Here is a 20,344-nt window from a genome sequence, read left to right as displayed (position 1 = left end):
GCTTGTGCAAGACCACCGACAGTCTCTCCAAGCATCATGGCTTTCTATGAGCCATCTCAACACCGGAACCTACCCTGTACATTCCGCGCAGCGTGGAGTTCTATTGAAAAGCCAGCGCGGGGCGGCGCGCCATTCAGTGGGCTCGGCAGCACGCCAGCGATGGCCTGTGCTTACCTTCCACGTTTCTTCTTGGTGCAGTTCATCGGACTTTGTTGCTTGCAGTTGTTGGAGCCCTCCAGCCACCGTGTTCCATGCCAAGGACACACCTCTGAGTCAGGTCCTGGTGCTACACTATTGCTTTCCGGGCGTCCTGCGGTTCAGCCCCTCCGGTCTTCGAATCACCAGTTCGTCAACAGCGCACCTCGTCCCGGGCAGCTTGTGCAAGACCATCGACCGTATCTTCAAGCATCATGGCTTTCCCTGAGCCATCTCAACACCGGAACAAACCCTGTACATTCCGCGCAAGCGTGGAGTTCTCTTAAAAAGCCAGCCCTAGGCGGCGAGCCCTTCAGCGGGCTCGGCAGCACGCCAGCGATGGCCTGTGCTTACTTTCCACGTTTCTTCTTGGTGCATTTCTTCGGACTTTGTTGCTTGCAGCTGTTGGAGCCCTACAGCCACTGTGTTCTGTGCCAAGGATACACCTTCGAGTCAGGTCCTGGTGCTACACTATTGCTTTCCGGGCGTCCTGCGGTTGAGCCTTTCTGGCCTTCAAATTACCAGTTCGGCGACAGCGCACCTCGTCCCGCGCAGCTTGTGCAAGACCACCGACCGCATCTCCAAGCATCATGGCTTTCCCTGAGCCATCTCAACACCAGAACAAACCCTGTAAATTCCGCGCAAGCGTGGAGTTCTTTTGAAAAGCCAGCGCGGAGCGGCGCGCCCTTCAGTGGGCTCGGCAGCACGCCAGCGATGGCGTGTGCTTACTTTCTACGATTCTTCTTGGTGCAGTTCATCGGACTTTGGGGCTTGTAGCTGTTGGAGCCCTCCAGCCACCGTGCTCCATGCCAAGGATACACCTCTGAGTCAGGCCCTGTTCTAGACTATCGCTTTCCGGGCGTCCTGCGGTTGAGCCTCTCCTGCCTTCAAATCACCAGTTCGGCGACAGCGTACCTCGTCCCGGGCAGCTTGTGCAAGACCAGCGACCGTATCTTCAAGCATCATGGCTTTCCCTGAGCCATCTCAACACCGGAACAAACCCTGTACATTCCGCGCAAGCGTGGTGTTCTGTTGAAAAGCCAGCGCGGAGCGGCGCGCCCTCTAGTGGGCTCGGCAGCACGTCAGCAATGGCCTGTGCTTACTTTCTACGATTCTTCTTGGTGCAGTTCGTCGAAGTTTGGGGCCTGCAGCTGTTGGAGCCTTCCAGTCTCCGTGTTCCGTGCCAAGGATACACATTCGAATCAGGTCCTGGTGCTACACTATTGCTTTCCGGACGTCCTTAGGTTGAGCTTTCCGGTCTTCAAATCACCAGTTCGGCGACAGCGCACCTCTTGGCGCGCAGCTCGTCCAAGACCACAGAACGTATCTTCAAGCATCATGGCTTTCTATGAGCCATCTCAACACCGGAACCAACCCTGTACATTCCGCGCAAGCGTGGAGTTCTGTTGAAAAGCCAGCGCGGAGCGGCGCGCCCTTCAGTGGGCTCGGCAGCACGCCAGCGATGGCCTGTGCTTACTTTCTACGATTCTTCCTGGTGCAGTTCGTCGAATTTTGGGGCCTGCAGCTGTTGGAGCCCTCTTCTCTGCGTGTTCCTTGCCAAGGATACACATTCGAGTCAGGTCCTGGTGGTACACTATTGCTTTCCGGGCGTCCTGCGGTTGAGCCTTTCCGGTCTTCAAATTACCAGTTAGTGGAGAGCGCACCTCGTCCCGCGCAACTTGTGCAATACCACCGACTGCATCTCCAAGCATCATGGCTTTTCCTGAGCCATCTGAACACCGCTAGCAACCCTGTACATGCCGCGCAATCGTGGAGTTGTATTAAAAAGTAAGCCCGAGGCGGCACGCCCTTCAGCGGGCTCGGCAGCACGCCAGCGATGGCATGTGCTTACGTGCCACGTTTCTTATTGGTGCAATTCATCGGACTTTGGGGCTTGCAGCTGTTGGACCCTCCAGCCGCCGTGTTCCGTGCCAAGGATCCACCTTCGAGTCAGCTCCTGGTGCTACACTATTGCTTTCCGGGCGTCCTGCGGTTGAGCCTTTCCGGTCTTCAAATTACCAGTTCGGCGACAGCGCACCTTGTCCCGGGCAGCTTGTGCAAGACCACCGACCGTATCTCCAAGCAGCATGGCTTTGCCTGAGATATCTCAACACCGGAAGCAACCCTGTACATTCCGCGCAAGCGTTGAGTTCTTTTAAAAAGTAAGCCCGAGGCGGCGCGCCCTTCAGCGGGCTCGGCAGCACGCCAGCGATGGCCTGTGCTTACTTTCCACGATTCTTCTTGGTGCAGTTCATCGGACTTTGTTGCTTGCAGCTGTTGGAGCCCTCCAGCCACCGTGTTCTATGCCAAGGATACACGTCTGAGTCAGGTTCTGGTGCTACACTATTGCTTTCCGGGCGTCCTGCGGTTGAGCACCTCCGGTCGTCGAATCACCAGTTCGGCAACAGCGCACCTTGTCCCGGGCAGCTTGTGCAAGACCATCAACCGTATCTTCAAGCATCATGGCTTTCCCTGAGCCATCTCAACACCAGAACAAACCCTGCACATTCCGCGCAAGCGTGGAGTTCTTTTGAAAAGCCAGCGCGGAGCGGAGCGCCCTTCAGTGGGCTCGGCAGCACGCCAGCGATGGCGTGTGCTTACTTTCTACGATTCTTCTTGGTGCAGTTCATCGGACTTTGGGGCTTGTAGCTGTTGGAGCCCTCTAGCCACCGTGTTCCGTGCCAAAGAAACGCATTCGAGTCAGGTCCTTGTGCTACACTGTTGCTTTCCAGGCCTCCTGCGGTTGAGTCTTTCGGTCTTCAAATTACCAGTTCGGCCACAGCGCACCTCGTGATGCGCAGCTTGTGCAAGACCAGCGACCGTATCTTCAAGCATCATGTCTTTCCCTGAGCTATCTGAACACCGGAAGCAACCCTGTACATTCCGCGCTATCGTGGAGTTCTATTAAAAAGTCAGTCCGAGGCGGCGCGCCCTTCATCCGGCTCAGCAGCACGCCAGCGATGGCCTGTGCTTACTTTCCACGTTTCTTCTTGGTGCATTTCTTCGGACTTTGGGGCTTGCAGTTGTTGGAGCCCTACAGCCACTGCGTTCTGTGCCAAGGATACACCTTCGAGTCAGGTCCTAGTGCTACACTATTGCTTTCCGGGCGTCCTGCGGTTGAGCCTTACCGGTCTTCAAATTAGCAGTTCGGCGACAGCGTACCTCGTCCCGCGCAGCTTGTGCAAGACCACGGACTGTATCTCCAAGCATCATGGCTTTCTATGAGCCATCTCAACACCGGAATCAACCCTGTACCTTCCGCGCAAGCGTGGAGTTCTGTTGAAAAGCCAGAGCGGGGCGGCGCACCCTTCAGCGGGCTCGGCAGCACGCCAGCGATGGCCTGTGCTTACTTTCCACGTTTCTTCCTGGTGCAGTTCGTCGAATTTTGGGGCCTGCAGCTGTTGGAGCCCTCTTCTCTGCGTGTTCCTTGCCAAGGATACACATTCGAGTCAGATCCTGGTGGTACACTATTGCTTTCCGGGCGTCCTGCGGTTGAGCCTTTCCGGTCTTCAAATTACCAGTTCGTGGAGAGCGCACCTCGTCCCGCGCAACTTGTGCAATACCACCGACTGCATCTCCAAGCATCATGGCTTTTCCTGAGCCATCTGAACACCGCTAGCAACCCTGTACATGCCGCGCAATCGTGGAGTTGTATTAAAAAGTAAGCCCGAGGCGGCACGCCCTTCAGCGGGCTCGGCAGCACGCCAGCGATGGCATGTGCTTACGTGCCACGTTTCTTATTGGTGCAATTCATCGGACTTTGGGGCTTGCAGCTGTTGGACCCTCCAGCCACCGTGTTCCGTGCCAAGGATACACCTTCGAGTCAGCTCCTGGTGCTACACTATTGCTTTCCGTGCGTCCTGCGGTTGAGCCTTTCCGGTCTACAAATTACCAGTTCGGCGACAGCGCACCTTGTCCCGGGCAGCTTGTGCAAGACCAGCGACCGTATCTCCAAGCAGCATGGCTTTGCCTGAGATATCTCAACACCGGAAGCAACCCTGTACATTCCGCGCAAGCGTTGAGTTCTTTTAAAAAGTAAGCCCGAGGCGGCGCGCCCTTCAGCGGGCTCGGCAGCGCGCCAGCGATGGCCTGTGCTTACTTTCCACGATTCTTCTTGGTGCAATTCATCGGACTTTGTTGCTTGCAGCTGTTGGAGCCCTCCAGCCACCGTGTTCCATGCCAAGGATACACCTCTGAGTCAGGTTCTGGTGCTACACTATTGCTTTCCGGGCGTCCTGCGGTTGAGCCCCTTCGGTCGTCGAATCACCAGTTCGGCAACAACGCACCTTGTCCCGGGCAGCTTGTGCAAGACCATCAACCGTATCTTCAAGCATCATGGCTTTCCCTGAGCCATCTCAACACCAGAACAAACCCTGCACATTCCGCGCAAGCGTGGAGTTCTTTTGAAAAGCCAGAGCGGGGCGGCGCGCCCTTCAGCGGGCTCGGCAGCACGCCAGCGATGGCCTGTGCTTACTTTCCACGTTTCTTCTTAACGCAGTTCATCAGACTTTGTTGCTTGCAGCTGTTGGAGCCCTCCAGCCACTGTGTTCAATGCCAAGGATACACCTCTGAGTCAGGTCCTGGTGCTACACTATTGCTTTCCGGACGTCCTGAGGTTGAGCTTTCCGGTCTTCAAATCACCAGTTCGGCGACAGCGCACCTCTTGGCGCGCAGCTTGTGCAAGACCACCGACAGTCTCTCCAAGCATCATGGCTTTCTATGAGCCATCTCAACACCGGAACCTACCCTGTACATTCCGCGCAGCGTGGAGTTCTATTGAAAAGCCAGCGCGGGGCGGCGCGCCATTCAGTGGGCTCGGCAGCACGCCAGCGATGGCCTGTGCTTACCTTCCACGTTTCTTCTTGGTGCAGTTCATCGGACTTTGTTGCTTGCAGTTGTTGGAGCCCTCCAGCCACCGTGTTCCATGCCAAGGACACACCTCTGAGTCAGGTCCTGGTGCTACACTATTGCTTTCCGGGCGTCCTGCGGTTCAGCCCCTCCGGTCTTCGAATCACCAGTTCGTCAACAGCGCACCTCGTCCCGGGCAGCTTGTGCAAGACCATCGACCGTATCTTCAAGCATCATGGCTTTCCCTGAGCCATCTCAACACCGGAACAAACCCTGTACATTCCGCGCAAGCGTGGAGTTCTCTTAAAAAGCCAGCCCTAGGCGGCGAGCCCTTCAGCGGGCTCGGCAGCACGCCAGCGATGGCCTGTGCTTACTTTCCACGTTTCTTCTTGGTGCATTTCTTCGGACTTTGTTGCTTGCAGCTGTTGGAGCCCTACAGCCACTGTGTTCTGTGCCAAGGATACACCTTCGAGTCAGGTCCTGGTGCTACACTATTGCTTTCCGGGCGTCCTGCGGTTGAGCCTTTCTGGCCTTCAAATTACCAGTTCGGCGACAGCGCACCTCGTCCCGCGCAGCTTGTGCAAGACCACCGACCGTATCTCCAAGCATCATGGCTTTCCCTGAGCCATCTCAACACCAGAACAAACCCTGTAAATTCCGCGCAAGCGTGGAGTTCTTTTGAAAAGCCAGCGCGGAGCGGCGCGCCCTTCAGTGGGCTCGGCAGCACGCCAGCGATGGCGTGTGCTTACTTTCTACGATTCTTCTTGGTGCAGTTCATCGGACTTTGGGGCTTGTAGCTGTTGGAGCCCTCCAGCCACCGTGCTCCATGCCAAGGATACACCTCTGAGTCAGGCCCTGTTCTAGACTATCGCTTTCCGGGCGTCCTGCGGTTGAGCCTCTCCTGTCTTCAAATCACCAGTTCGGCGACAGCGTACCTCGTCCCGGGCAGCTTGTGCAAGACCAGCGACCGTATCTTCAAGCATCATGGCTTTCCCTGAGCCATCTCAACACCGGAACAAACCCTGTACATTCCGCGCAAGCGTGGTGTTCTGTTGAAAAGCCAGCGCGGAGCGGCGCGCCCTCTAGTGGGCTCGGCAGCACGTCAGCAATGGCCTGTGCTTACTTTCTACGATTCTTCTTGGTGCAGTTCGTCGAAGTTTGGGGCCTGCAGCTGTTGGAGCCTTCCAGTCTCCGTGTTCCGTGCCAAGGATACACATTCGAATCAGGTCCTGGTGCTACACTATTGCTTTCCGGACGTCCTTAGGTTGAGCTTTCCGGTCTTCAAATCACCAGTTCGGCGACAGCGCACCTCTTGGCGCGCAGCTCGTCCAAGACCACAGAACGTATCTTCAAGCATCATGGCTTTCTATGAGCCATCTCAACACCGGAACCAACCCTGTACATTCCGCGCAAGCGTGGAGTTCTGTTGAAAAGCCAGCGCGGAGCGGCGCGCCCTTCAGTGGGCTCGGCAGCACGCCAGCGATGGCCTGTGCTTACTTTCTACGATTCTTCCTGGTGCAGTTCGTCGAATTTTGGGGCCTGCAGCTGTTGGAGCCCTCTTCTCTGCGTGTTCCTTGCCAAGGATACACATTCGAGTCAGGTCCTGGTGGTACACTATTGCTTTCCGGGCGTCCTGCGGTTGAGCCTTTCCGGTCTTCAAATTACCAGTTAGTGGAGAGCGCACCTCGTCCCGCGCAACTTGTGCAATACCACCGACTGCATCTCCAAGCATCATGGCTTTTCCTGAGCCATCTGAACACCGCTAGCAACCCTGTACATGCCGCGCAATCGTGGAGTTGTATTAAAAAGTAAGCCCGAGGCGGCACGCCCTTCAGCGGGCTCGGCAGCACGCCAGCGATGGCATGTGCTTACGTGCCACGTTTCTTATTGGTGCAATTCATCGGACTTTGGGGCTTGCAGCTGTTGGACCCTCCAGCCGCCGTGTTCCGTGCCAAGGATCCACCTTCGAGTCAGCTCCTGGTGCTACACTATTGCTTTCCGGGCGTCCTGCGGTTGAGCCTTTCCGGTCTTCAAATTACCAGTTCGGCGACAGCGCACCTTGTCCCGGGCAGCTTGTGCAAGACCACCGACCGTATCTCCAAGCAGCATGGCTTTGCCTGAGATATCTCAACACCGGAAGCAACCCTGTACATTCCGCGCAAGCGTTGAGTTCTTTTAAAAAGTAAGCCCGAGGCGGCGCGCCCTTCAGCGGGCTCGGCAGCACGCCAGCGATGGCCTGTGCTTACTTTCCACGATTCTTCTTGGTGCAGTTCATCGGACTTTGTTGCTTGCAGCTGTTGGAGCCCTCCAGCCACCGTGTTCCATGCCAAGGATACACGTCTGAGTCAGGTTCTGGTGCTACACTATTGCTTTCCGGGCGTCCTGCGGTTGAGCACCTCCGGTCGTCGAATCACCAGTTCGGCAACAGCGCACCTTGTCCCGGGCAGCTTGTGCAAGACCATCAACCGTATCTTCAAGCATCATGGCTTTCCCTGAGCCATCTCAACACCAGAACAAACCCTGCACATTCCGCGCAAGCGTGGAGTTCTTTTGAAAAGCCAGCGCGGAGCGGAGCGCCCTTCAGTGGGCTCGGCAGCACGCCAGCGATGGCGTGTGCTTACTTTCTACGATTCTTCTTGGTGCAGTTCATCGGACTTTGGGGCTTGTAGCTGTTGGAGCCCTCCAGCCACCGTGTTCCGTGCCAAAGAAACGCATTCGAGTCAGGTCCTTGTGCTACACTGTTGCTTTCCAGGCCTCCTGCGGTTGAGTCTTTCGGTCTTCAAATTACCAGTTCGGCCACAGCGCACCTCGTGATGCGCAGCTTGTGCAAGACCAGCGACCGTATCTTCAAGCATCATGTCTTTCCCTGAGCTATCTCAACACCGGAAGCAACCCTGTACATTCCGCGCTATCGTGGAGTTCTATTAAAAAGTCAGTCCGAGGCGGCGCGCCCTTCATCCGGCTCAGCAGCACGCCAGCGATGGCCTGTGCTTACTTTCCACGTTTCTTCTTGGTGCATTTCTTCGGACTTTGGGGCTTGCAGTTGTTGGAGCCCTACAGCCACTGCGTTCTGTGCCAAGGATACACCTTCGAGTCAGGTCCTAGTGCTACACTATTGCTTTCCGGGCGTCCTGCGGTTGAGCCTTACCGGTCTTCAAATTAGCAGTTCGGCGACAGCGTACCTCGTACCGCGCAGCTTGTGCAAGACCACGGACTGTATCTCCAAGCATCATGGCTTTCTATGAGCCATCTCAACACCGGAATCAACCCTGTACCTTCCGCGCAAGCGTGGAGTTCTGTTGAAAAGCCAGAGCGGGGCGGCGCACCCTTCAGCGGGCTCGGCAGCACGCCAGCGATGGCCTGTGCTTACTTTCCACGTTTCTTCCTGGTGCAGTTCGTCGAATTTTGGGGCCTGCAGCTGTTGGAGCCCTCTTCTCTGCGTGTTCCTTGCCAAGGATACACATTCGAGTCAGGTCCTGGTGGTAAACTATTGCTTTCCGGGCGTCCTGCGGTTGAGCCTTTCCGGTCTTCAAATTACCAGTTCGTGGAGAGCGCACCTCGTCCCGCGCAACTTGTGCAATACCACCGACTGCATCTCCAAGCATCATGGCTTTTCCTGAGCCATCTGAAAACTGCTAGCAACCCTGTACATGCCGCACAATCGTGGAGTTGTATTAAAAAGTAAGCCCAGGCGGCACGCCCTTCAGCGGGCTCGGCAGCACGCCAGCGATGGCATGTGCTTACGTGCCACGTTTCTTATTGGTGCAATTCATCAGACTTTGGGGCTTGCAGCTGTTGGACCCTCCAGCCACCGTGTTCCGTGCCAAGGATACACCTTCGAGTCAGCTCCTGGTGCTACACTATTGCTTTCCGGGCGTCCTGCGGTTGAGCCTTTCCGGTCTACAAATTACCAGTTCGGCGACAGCGCACCTTGTCCCGGGCAGCTTGTGCAAGACCACCGACCGTATCTCCAAGCAGCATGGCTTTGCCTGAGATATCTCAACACCGGAAGCAACCCTGTACATTCCGCGCAAGCGTTGAGTTCTTTTAAAAAGTAAGCCCGAGGCGGGGCGCCCTTCAGCGGGCTCGGCAGCACGCCAGCGATGGCCTGTGCTTACTTTCCACGATTCTTCTTGGTGCAGTTCATCGGACTTTGTTGCTTGCAGCTGTTGGAGCCCTCCAGCCACCGTGTTCCATGCCAAGGATACACCTCTGAGTCAGGTTCTGGTGCTACACTATTGCTTTCCGGGCGTCCTGCGGTTGAGCCCATCCGGTCGTCGAATCACCAGTTCGGCAACAGCGCACCTTGTCCCGGGCAGCTTGAGCAAGACCATCAACCGTATCTTAAAGCATCATGGCTTTCCCTGAGCCATCTCAACACCAGAACAAACCCTGCACATTCCGCGCAAGCGTGGAGTTCTTTTGAAAAGCCAGCGCGGAGCGGAGCGCCCTTCAGTGGGCTCGGCAGCACGCCAGCGATGGCGTGTGCTTACTTTCTACGATTCTTCTTGGTGCAGTTCATCGGACTTTGGGGCTTGTAGCTGTTGGAGCCCTCCAGCCACCGTGTTCCGTGCCAAGGAAACACATTCGAGTCAGGTCCTTGTGCTACACTGTTGCTTTCCAGGCCTCCTGCGGTTGAGTCTTTCGGTCTTCAAATTACCAGTTCGGCCACAGCGCACCTCGTGATGCGCAGCTTGTGCAAGACCAGCGACCGTATCTTCAAGCATCATGTCTTTCCCTGAGCTATCTGAACACCGGAAGCAACCCTGTACCTTTCGCGCAATCGTGGAGTTCTATTAAAAAGTCAGTCCGAGGCGGCGCGCCCTTCATCCGGCTCAGCAGCACGCCAGCGATGGCCTGTGCTTACTTTCCACGTTTCTTCTTGGTGCATTTCTTCGGACTTTGGGGCTTGCAGTTGTTGGAGCCCTACAGCCACTGCGTTCTGTGCCAAGGATACACCTTCGAGTCAGGCCCTCGTGCTACACTATTGCTTTCCGGGCGTCCTGCGGTTGAGCCTTACCGGTCTTCAAATTAGCAGTTCGGCGACAGCGTACCTCGTACCGCGCAGCTTGTGCAAGACCACGGACTGTATCTCCAAGCATCGTGGCTTTCTATGAGCCATCTCAACACCGGAACCAACCCTGTACCTTCCGCGCAAGCGTGGAGTTCTGTTGAAAAGCCAGAGCGGGGAGGCGCGCCCTTCAGCGGGCTCGGCAGCACGCCAGCGATGGCCTGTGCTTACTTTCCACGTTTCTTCCTGGTGCAGTTCATCGAATTTTGGGGCCTGCAGCTGTTGCAGCCCTCTTCTCTGCGTGTTCCTTGCCAAGGATACACATTCGAGTCAGATCCTGGTGGTACACTATTGCTTTCCGGGCGTCCTGCGGTTGAGCCTTTCCGGTCTTCAAATTACCAGTTCGTGGAGAGCGCACCTCGTCCCGCGCAACTTGTGCAATACCACCGACTGCATCTCCAAGCATCATGGCTTTTCCTGAGCCATCTGAACACCGCTAGCAACCCTGTACATGCCGCGCAATCGTGGAGTTGTATTAAAAAGTAAGCCCGAGGCGGCACGCCCTTCAGCGGGCTCGGCAGCACGCCAGCGATGGCATGTGCTTACGTGCCACGTTTCTTATTGGTGCAATTCATCGGACTTTGGGGCTTGCAGCTGTTGGACCCTCCAGCCACCGTGTTCCGTGCCAAGGATACACCTTCGAGTCAGCTCCTGGTGCTACACTATTGCTTTCCGTGCGTCCTGCGGTTGAGCCTTTCCGGTCTACAAATTACCAGTTCGGCGACAGCGCACCTTGTCCCGGGCAGCTTGTGCAAGACCAGCGACCGTATCTCCAAGCAGCATGGCTTTGCCTGAGATATCTCAACACCGGAAGCAACCCTGTACATTCCGCGCAAGCGTTGAGTTCTTTTAAAAAGTAAGCCCGAGGCGGCGCGCCCTTCAGCGGGCTCGGCAGCGCGCCAGCGATGGCCTGTGCTTACTTTCCACGATTCTTCTTGGTGCAATTCATCGGACTTTGTTGCTTGCAGCTGTTGGAGCCCTCCAGCCACCGTGTTCCATGCCAAGGATACACCTCTGAGTCAGGTTCTGGTGCTACACTATTGCTTTCCGGGCGTCCTGCGGTTGAGCCCCTTCGGTCGTCGAATCACCAGTTCGGCAACAACGCACCTTGTCCCGGGCAGCTTGTGCAAGACCATCAACCGTATCTTCAAGCATCATGGCTTTCCCTGAGCCATCTCAACACCAGAACAAACCCTGCACATTCCGCGCAAGCGTGGAGTTCTTTTGAAAAGCCAGAGCGGGGCGGCGCGCCCTTCAGCGGGCTCGGCAGCACGCCAGCGATGGCCTGTGCTTACTTTCCACGTTTCTTCTTAACGCAGTTCATCAGACTTTGTTGCTTGCAGCTGTTGGAGCCCTCCAGCCACTGTGTTCAATGCCAAGGATACACCTCTGAGTCAGGTCCTGGTGCTACACTATTGCTTTCCGGACGTCCTGAGGTTGAGCTTTCCGGTCTTCAAATCACCAGTTCGGCGACAGCGCACCTCTTGGCGCGCAGCTTGTGCAAGACCACCGACAGTCTCTCCAAGCATCATGGCTTTCTATGAGCCATCTCAACACCGGAACCTACCCTGTACATTCCGCGCAGCGTGGAGTTCTATTGAAAAGCCAGCGCGGGGCGGCGCGCCATTCAGTGGGCTCGGCAGCACGCCAGCGATGGCCTGTGCTTACCTTCCACGTTTCTTCTTGGTGCAGTTCATCGGACTTTGTTGCTTGCAGTTGTTGGAGCCCTCCAGCCACCGTGTTCCATGCCAAGGACACACCTCTGAGTCAGGTCCTGGTGCTACACTATTGCTTTCCGGGCGTCCTGCGGTTCAGCCCCTCCGGTCTTCGAATCACCAGTTCGTCAACAGCGCACCTCGTCCCGGGCAGCTTGTGCAAGACCATCGACCGTATCTTCAAGCATCATGGCTTTCCCTGAGCCATCTCAACACCGGAACAAACCCTGTACATTCCGCGCAAGCGTGGAGTTCTCTTAAAAAGCCAGCCCTAGGCGGCGAGCCCTTCAGCGGGCTCGGCAGCACGCCAGCGATGGCCTGTGCTTACTTTCCACGTTTCTTCTTGGTGCATTTCTTCGGACTTTGTTGCTTGCAGCTGTTGGAGCCCTACAGCCACTGTGTTCTGTGCCAAGGATACACCTTCGAGTCAGGTCCTGGTGCTACACTATTGCTTTCCGGGCGTCCTGCGGTTGAGCCTTTCTGGCCTTCAAATTACCAGTTCGGCGACAGCGCACCTCGTCCCGCGCAGCTTGTGCAAGACCACCGACCGTATCTCCAAGCATCATGGCTTTCCCTGAGCCATCTCAACACCAGAACAAACCCTGTAAATTCCGCGCAAGCGTGGAGTTCTTTTGAAAAGCCAGCGCGGAGCGGCGCGCCCTTCAGTGGGCTCGGCAGCACGCCAGCGATGGCGTGTGCTTACTTTCTACGATTCTTCTTGGTGCAGTTCATCGGACTTTGGGGCTTGTAGCTGTTGGAGCCCTCCAGCCACCGTGTTCCGTGCCAAGGAAACACATTCGAGTCAGGTCCTTGTGCTACACTGTTGCTTTCCGTTCGTCCTGCGGTTGAGTCTTTCGGTCTTCAAATTACCAGTTCAGCCACAGCGCACCTCGTGATGCGCAGTTTGTGCAAGACCACCGACTGTATCTCCAAGCATCATGGCTTTTCCTGCGCCATATCAACACCGGAAGCAACCCTGTACATTCCGCGCAATCGTGTAGTTCTATTAAAAAGCCAGCCCGAGGCGGCGCGCCCTTCAGCGTGCTCGGCAGCACGCCAGCGATGGCAAGTGCTTACGTTCCACGCTTCTTATTGGTGCTGTTCATCGGCCTTTGGGGCTTGCAGCTGTTGGACCCTCCAGCCACCGTGTTCCGTGCCAAGGATACACCTTCGAGTCAGGTCCTGGTGCTACACTATTGCTTTCCGGGCGTCCTGCTGTTGAGCCTTTCCGGTCTTCAAATTACCAGTTCGGCGACAGCGCACCTCGTCCCGCGCAGCTTGTGCAAGTCAACGGACTGTATCTCCACGCATCATGGCTTTCTATGAGCCATCTCAACACCGGAACCAACCCTGTACCTTCCGCGCAAGCGTGGAGTTCTGTTGAAAAAACCAGCGCGGGGCGGCGTGCCCTTCAGTGGACTAGGCAGCACGCCAACGATGGCCTGTGCTCACTTTCTACGATTCTTGGTGCATTTCGTCGGACTTTGGGGCTTGCAGCTGTTGGAGCCCTCCAGCCACCGTGTTCCATGCCAAGGATACACCTCTCAGTCAGCTCCTGGTGCTACACTATTGCTTTCAGGGCGTCCTGCGGTTGAGCCTTTCCGGTCTTCAAATCACCAGTTCGGCGACAGCGCACCTCGTCCCGCGCAGCTTGTGCAAGACCAGCGACCGTATCTTCAAGCATCATGTCTTTCCCTGAGCTATCTCTGTAACGACCAAGTCACGCAAGAACAGAATGAACGTTTATTGATAGCAGCTCCTCGGTTTTATAGGGCAGGTCGATGTAGGCACGTGTTCGCGTCAACGGCAGCGGTCGGTTCGAGATGGGATGGCACGCACAGCGCATGCGTATCATGTACGATACATCTTCCCTTGTTTATTGAATCTTGGGAATGCGTCACGAATTCACTTGGTTAAAGTTGCGATCGTAGTAAAGCCTGTTTGGCTGCCTCCTGTTTCTGGTGGACCGCCTCACCGCTGGTGTAGTGTGTCCGTCCGTAGATGGCGCAGCAGCTACTCTTCTTGGACTGGGCCCCTGCTCGTCGACGAGCTCGCACTCACTCTCGGACTCGTCACTTCCGAGCGCGTTGCTCTCGAAGGGTTCCAACGTCGCACTTAGATGCTCGCGGTTGCGGCGAAGCAGCTTGTTATCTTCAGTAAGCACCTGGTATGACCGCGGCGCTTCCGGCCCCAGTACTTGCGCTTTGCGAGTTTACTGTTTGTGACGGATCCTAACCACTTCTCCTTTCCGGAGGGCCGGTAGGGTTTTTGCGCTGGTGTCGAGCGGCTGGCGTTTGAAGACTGTTGTTTTTGGCTGTTGGCTGAAGTCGGGAAGTCGCGTACGCAGTCTTCTGCCTTGCAGGAGCTCACCCGGCGAACGACCATCCTCCAACGGAGTCGAACGGTAGGAAAGCAGTCCAAGCCAGAAGTCTTCCCGTGTCTCTTGCGTTTTTTTTCAGGATTTTCTTTACGATTTGAACACCCTTCTCGGCAAGTCCATTAGACTGTGGAAATGCAGGGCTCGACGTAATGTGCTTGAACTCGTACCTGGATGCAAAAACAGCAAATTCGTGAGAGGAGAACTGGGGACCGTTGTCGCTGCAAACTTCCACAGGGATCCCGTAACGGGCGAAGATCCCACTCAATTTGTCAATGACAGTGCGGGCTGTTGTGTCGCTGAGTCATTCAACCTCTGGGAAGTTCGATAGGGCATCATACACGCACAAGTAGGAACTACCGCCTTGCTGGAAGATGTCGACGCCGACTCTGTACCACGCGTAATGTGGTGTTGGGCGCATCAGAAATGGCTCGCGTTGAAGTTGGTACGCATATTTCCGGCAGACTGTGCAACCTTTTAACATCGTTTCGATATCGGAGTTGAGTCCGAGCCAGAACACTAGCTGTCGAGCTCTTGCTTTACGCTTATTCAGGCCCAAATGTCCCTCATGTATTCGTTGAAGCATTTCCGCCCTCATACACTTTGGGATGACTACTTTAGTGCCTTTAAACACAATGCCTTCAATCAGGGACAATTCCGCCGCAAATGATTTCATGCTGTCACCCAGGTTACCGCCGGCTGTTATGTACCGTATAACCGACTGTAGATCCGGATCGTTTGCCGTGGCCTCCACAAGTCGATTAAGTGTTTTTCTGCTCACCATGTCCGTGACCGCTCCAACCGCATGAACTTCTACTTCGTCTTCGGAGGCTGTGATGTCCAGTGGTTTCTTGGGTGACGCCCTTGACAGCATATTGGCCAGCAGCAGCTCTTTCCCTGGTACGAATTGAAGGGAATAATCGTACTTGCACAAGCGCAAGAAAAACCGCTGAAGCCGTGGTGGCATATCGCCGATTCCTTTCGACGCAATTGCTAGGAGGGGGCGGTGGTCCGTCTCGATAACAATTCTTCGGCCGTAAACGAAATAGTGAAATTTTTCACACCCAAAAGTTATTCCCATTGTTTCTTTCTCTATTTGTGAGTAACTTTGCTCAGTCTCACCCATGACGCGTGATGCGTAGGCGACAGGTCGCCAGCTATCTCCGTGTCGCTGCAACAGTGCGGCTCCTAGCCCATTTTTTGATGCATCAGAGCTAATTTTTGTCTCTTGCTGGATCAAAAATTGCCAGCACCGGTGCGCTGCTTAGAAGTGCGCAAATAGCTGCCCACTCAGCGGCATGCTTGTCTGTCCACTCAAAGACTGTTTCTTTTTTTATAATACCTCGTAACAACTTGGTCTTTTCAGCAAGATGCGGGATATACTTCCCAAAATAATTGGCCACACCAAGCATTCGCTGAACCGCGGTCTTATCAGCCGGTTGCGGCATTTCAGCAATCGATGCACTGAATGAAAGATTCGGCTTTATCCCGTCTTGGCTGATGAGGTCGCCCAAGAACACAACCTCGGTGCACGCGAACTTGCATTTGGCTGGATTGAACGTCAAGCCCGCTTGCGTTGCTAGTTCCAGCGCTCTACGAAGGCGCTTGTCGTGTTCTTCCCGGGTAGCACCCCATATCAGGACGTCATCGACATACACGCGCACGCCTGGTGCTCGATCAAAAATTGAGCTCAACGTTCTTTGAAACACTTCAGGCGCTGACGCAATCCCAAACGGCAGTGTCAAAAAACGATAACGCCCAAAAGGTGTCGCGAACGTGCAAATGGTTGATGTGGCCTGATCCAATGGAATCTGATGAAACCCTGAGTTTGCATCTAGGCGCGAGAAGTATTTAGCGCCTGCCAGCTCTGCCTCAATATCGTCACGTTTAGGCATCTGATAGTGCTCCCGTTTCAGGCATTCGTTAATGTTTCTAGGATCCATGCAGACCCGAAGTTTGCCATCCTTTTTCCTGACAATGACCAGCGGACTCACCCATTCTGTTGGTTCATTGACCCTTTCAATGATATGGGCCTCTTCCATGCGCTGCAGCTCCTCTCGCAGTGGTTCTCGCCGTGCCAAGGGGACGCGTCGCGCCGGCTGTATCACTGCTATGGCGTCTTCGCGCAGGACCATCCGGTATGGGCGGGCTACACAGCCGGTACCTTGAAAAAGCGGCGAGAATTCTTGCAATATTTTGTCAGACTCTGCTGTATCCACTGCGTTGACTGAACGAACTACGAGTCCCAGCGCCTCCGTTGCATGTAGTCCAAGTATCGCCTGTTTGCTTTTCTTCACTATGAAGAAGGTGAAGGTGCCGGACTTGTCGTTAATGACCACTGGTAGGGTCGCCACGCCGAAGTGCTTAATTACGTCACCACTGTAAGACCGATGAACGGAGCTGCTTGGAGTCAGGCATGGCGTAGCTATGAACTTGCGAAAGACTGAATAAGGCAGCAAGTTTGCCTGGGACCCAGTGTCTACTTTAAAAACAACATTCTGGTTCGACACCTTGGCTTCAACTGTCCAGTCAGCGGTCCTATCGACTGTGCATACCCTTACATTGAGGATGTCGAAGTTGTCCTCGTCGTGAACGACTGCACTGACTGCAGGCTCTTTCTGGCAGCAGGCCGCGAAATGATTGGCCCCTTTGCACGCAAAACATGTCTTCCCGAACGCCGGACACTTGTTCCGCTCGTGCAATCGGTTGCATCGGCTGCATCTGAACCGTTCACGCCGTTTTACCGACGCCACTTGCCTTTCTATTTGGCCCCAGGTCTCATTTTGGTGAGCCGACACTTCGGCAGCTTTGCAGCTCTGTTCTGCTTTAAGCAGCGTTAGGTTTTCAACTTTGAGCAGTTTCTCCCGTAGCTTCGGATTATTTGTGCCGAACACAATCTGGTCACGGATCATTCCGTCGCTCAGTGTTGAGAAGTTGCAACTCTGGGCTAGCTTTCGCAGGTCGCGTAGAAATTGTTCAAAAGGTTCGCCATTCGCTTGAATCCTTGAGCGAAAACGTACCTCTCGTAGACCTCATTCTGCTGCTCCTGACAGTACGCTTCAAACTTGCTCACAACCGTTGCATAGTCATTCTTGCTTTCTTCCGCCGAAAAAGTGAAGATATTAAATACCTCAAGAGCGTCATCGCCGGCAACACTTAGCAGCAGCGCAGTCTTAGCAGCTTCCGTCCTTGGCTCCTTGGTCGATGCTGTTGCTTCCAAAAAGAGCTCGAACTTCTGCTTAAACAACGCCCACTTCTTCGCGATGTTCCCGGTCAGGAGTAGCTGGTCGGGCGGCTTGAGTAGCTCCATTTTTCCTGGCTTGTAGGCGACGCCTTCGCGTTTCTTGTTCAAGCCACTGCTTGAGAGGCAGACAGTGATCCCACTTCTGACACCATGTAACGACCAAGTCACGCAAGAACAGAATGAACGTTTATTGATAGCAGCTGCTCGGTTTTATAGGCAGGTCGATGTAGGCACGTGTTCGCGTCAACGGCAGCGGTCGGTTCGGGATGGGCTGGCACGCACAGCGCATGCGTATCATGTACGATACAATCTCAACACCGGAAGCAACCCTGTACATTCCGCGCAATCGCGGAGTTCTATTAAAAAGTCAGTCCGAGGCGGCGCGCCCTTCATCCGGCTCAGCAGCACGCCAGCGATGGCCTGTGCTTACTTTCCACGTTTCTTCTTGGTGCATTTCGTCGGACTTTGGGGCTTGCAGTTGTTGGAGCCCTACAGCCACTGCGTTCTGTGCCAAGGATACACCTTCGAGTCAGGTCCTGGTGCTACACTATTGATTTCCGGGCGTCCTGCGGTTGAGCCTTTCCGGTCTTCAAATTACCAGTTCGGCGACAGCGTACCTCGTACCGCGCAGATTGTGCAAGACCACGGACTGTATCTCCAAGCATCATGGCTTTCTATGAGCCATCTCAACACCGGAACCAACCCTGTACCTGCCGCGCAAGCGTGGAGTTCTGTTGAAAAGCCAGTGCGGGGCGGCGCGCCCTTCAGTGGGCTAGGCAGCACGCCAGCGATGGCCTGTGCTCACTTTCAACGATTCTAGGTGCATTTCGTCGGACGTTGGGGCTTGCAGCTGTTGGAGCCCTACAGCCACCGTGTTCCATGCCAAGGGTACACCTCTGAGTCAGGTCCTGGTGCTACACTATTGCTTTCAGGGCGTCCTGCGGTTCAGCCCCTCCGGTCTTCGAATCACCAGTTCGTCAACAGCGCACCTCGTCCCGGGCAGCTTGTGCAAGACCATCGACCGTATCTTCAAGCATCATGGCTTTCCCTGAGCCATCTCAACACCGGAACCTACCCTGTACATTCCGCGCAGCGTGGAGTTCTGTTGAAAAGCCAGCGCGGGGCGGCGCACCCTTCAGTGGGCTAAGCAGCACGTCAGTGATGGCCTCTGCTTACTTTGCACGATTCTTCTTGGTGCAGTTCGTCGGAATTTGGGGCCTGCAGCTGTTGGAGCCCTCTAGCCTGCGTATTCCGTGCCACGGATACAGATTCGAGTCAGGTCCTGGTGCTACACTATTGCTTTCCGGGCGTCCTGCGGTTGGGCTTTAACGGTCTTCAAAATACCAGTTCGGCGACAGCGCACCTCGTCCCGCGCAGCTTGTGCAAGACCACCGACCGTATCTCCAAGCAGCATGCCTTTGCTTGAGAGATCTCATCACCGGAAGCAACCCTGTACATTCCGGGCAAGCGTGGAGTTCTCTTAAAAAGCCAGCCCGAGGCGGCGCGCCCTTCAGCGGGCTCGGCAGCACGCCAGCAATGGCATGTCCTTACGTTCCACGTTTCTTATTGGTGCAATTCATCGGACTTTCGGGCTTGCAGCTGTTGGGTCCTCCAGCCACCGTGTTGCGTGTCAAGGATACACCTTCGAGTCAGCTCCTGGTGCTACACTATTGCTTTCCGGGCGTCCTGCGGTTGGGCTTTTCCGGTCTTCAAATTACCTGTTAGGCGACAGCGCACCTCATCCCGCGCAGCTTGTGCAAGACCACCGACCGTATCTCCAAGCATCATGGCTTTCCCTGAGCCATCTCAACATCGGAACAAACCCTGTACATTCCGCGCAAGCGTGGAGTTCTGTTGAAAAGCCAGCGTGGAGCGGCGCGCCCTTCAGTGGGCTCGGCAGCACGCCAGCGATGGCGTGTGCTTACTTTCTACGATTCTTCTTGGTGCAGTTCGTCGAAGTTTGGGGCCTGCATCTGTTGGAGGCCTCCAGCCTCCGTGTTCCGTGCCAAGGATACACATTCGAATCAGGTCCTGGTGCTACACTATTGCTTTCGGACGTCCTGAGGTTGAGCTTTCCGGTCTTTAAATCACCAGTTCGGCGACAGCGCACCTCTTGGCGCGCAGCTTGTGCAAGACCACCAACAGTATCTCCAAGCATCATGGCTTTCTATGAGCCATCTCAACACCGGAACCTACCCTGTACATTCCGCGCAGCGTGGAGTTCTGTTGAAAAGCCAGCGCGGGGCGGCGCGCCATTCAGTGGGCTCGGCAGCACGCCAGCGATGGCCTGTGCTTACGTTCCACGTTTCTTCTTGGTGCAGTTCGTCGGACATAGAGACTTGCAGCTGTTGGACCCTCCAGCCACTGTGTTCCATGCCAAGGATACACCTCTGAGTCAGGTCCTGGTGCTACACTATTGCTTTCCGGGCGTCCTGCGGTTGAGCCCCTCCGGTCTTCGAATCACCAGTTCGGCGACAGCGCACCTCGTACCGGGCAGCTTGTGGAAGACCAGCGTCCGTATCTTCAAGCATCATGGCTTACCCTGAGCCATCTCAACACCAGAAGAAACACTACATTCCGCGCAAGCGTGGAGTTCTGTTGAAAAGCCAGCGTGGAGCGGCGCGCCCTTAAGTGGGCTCTACAGCACGCCAGCGATGGCGTGTGCTTACTTTCTACGATTCTTCTTGGTGCAGTTCGTCGAAGTTTGGGGCCTGCAGCTGTTGGAGGCCTCCAGCATTCGTGTTCCGTGCCAAGGATACACATTCGATTCAGGTCCTGGTGCTACACTATTGCTTTCCGGACGACCTGAGGTTGAGCTTTCCGGTCTTCAAATCACCAGTTCGGCGACAGCGCACCTTGTCCTGCGCAGCTTGCGCAGGACCACCGACTGTATC

This window comes from Amblyomma americanum, chromosome 2, assembly GCF_052857255.1.
Source record: "Amblyomma americanum isolate KBUSLIRL-KWMA chromosome 2, ASM5285725v1, whole genome shotgun sequence".
Classification (NCBI taxonomy): domain Eukaryota; kingdom Metazoa; phylum Arthropoda; class Arachnida; order Ixodida; family Ixodidae; genus Amblyomma; species Amblyomma americanum.
The sequence above is the reverse complement of the archived record's forward strand: the minus strand, read 5'-3'. Positions refer to the sequence as shown.